Genomic DNA, 1,497 nt, shown 5'->3' with positions numbered 1-1,497 from the left:
ATACACATATATACATATATATATGTATATATATATATATATATATATATATATAGTGTGTGTGTGTGTGTGTGTGTGCATATATACACATGCGTGCATGCACACACACACCACATCTTCTTTATCCATTCATCTATCGATGGATATTTAGGTTGTTTCCATGTCCTGGCTGGCTATTGAAATAGTGCTGCAATGAACATTGGGGTACATGTGTCATTTTGGATTATGTTTTTCTCAAGGTATATGCCCTGTAGTGGGATTGCTGGGTCATATGATAGTTCTGTTTTTAGTTTTTTAAGGAACCTCCATACTGTTCTCCACAGTGGCTGTATCAATATACATTCCCACCAACAGTGCAAGAGGGATCCCTTTTCTCCACACGCTCTCCAGCATTTATTGTACATTTTTTTTTTTTTATTGTAGATTTTTTGATGATGATTGTTTTGACTGGTGTGAGGTGATACCACATTGTAGTTTTTTTTTTTCTCATTGTAGTTTTGAGTTGCATTTCTCTAAAAATTAGTGATGTTGAGCATCTTTTCATGTGCCTCTTGGCCATCTGTGTGTCTTCTTTGGTGAAATGTCTGTTTAGGTCTTCCGCCCATTTTTTGATTGTGTTGTTTGTTTTTTTGATATTGAGCTGCATGAGCTGTTTATATGTTTTGGAGATTAATCCCTTCTCTGCTGCTTCATTTGCAAATATGTTCTCCCATTCTATGAGTTGTCTTTTCATCTTGTTTATGGTTTCCTTTGCTGTGAAAAAGCTTTTAAGTTTAGGTCCCACTTGCTTATTTTTGTCTTTATTTCCATTTCTCTAGGAGGTGTGTCATAAAAGATCTTGCTGTGATTTATTTCAGAGTGTTTTTCCTATGTTTTCTCTTTAAGAGTTTTATAGTGTCCAGTCTTACATTTAGGTCTTTAATCCATTATGAGGTTATTTTTGTGTCTGGTTTTAGGTAGTGTTCTAATTTCATTCTTTTGCATGTAGTTGTCCAGTTTTCCCAGCACCATTTATTGAAGAGGCTGTCTTTTCTCCATTGTATACTCTTGCCTCCTTTGTCATAGATTAGGTAACCGTAGGTGAGTAGGTTTATCTCTGGGCTTTCTATCCTGTACCACTGATCTGTATTTCTGTTTTTGTGCCAGTACCATACTGTCTTGATTACTGTACCTATGTAGTATAGTCTGAAGTTGGGGAGGCTGATTCCTCCAGCTCCGTTTTTCTTTCTCAAGGTTGCTTTGGCTATTAGGGGTCTTTTGTGTTTCCATACAAATTGTAAAATTTTTTGTTGTAGTTCTGTGAAAAATGCCATTGGTACTTTGATAGGGATTGCATTGAACCTGTAGATTGCTTTGGGAAGTATAGTCATTTTCACAATATTGATTCTTTGAATCCAGGAGCATGGTGTATCTCTCCATCTGTGTAATCTTTTATTTCTTTCATCAGTGTTTTATAGTTTTCTGAATACAGGTCTTTTGCCTCCTTAGGTAGGTTTA

Source organism: Neophocaena asiaeorientalis, unplaced genomic scaffold, assembly GCF_003031525.2.
Source record: "Neophocaena asiaeorientalis asiaeorientalis breed wild unplaced genomic scaffold, Neophocaena_asiaeorientalis_V1.1 scaffold87, whole genome shotgun sequence".
Lineage (NCBI taxonomy): Eukaryota > Metazoa > Chordata > Mammalia > Artiodactyla > Phocoenidae > Neophocaena > Neophocaena asiaeorientalis.
This window is presented reverse-complemented; position numbering follows the sequence as displayed.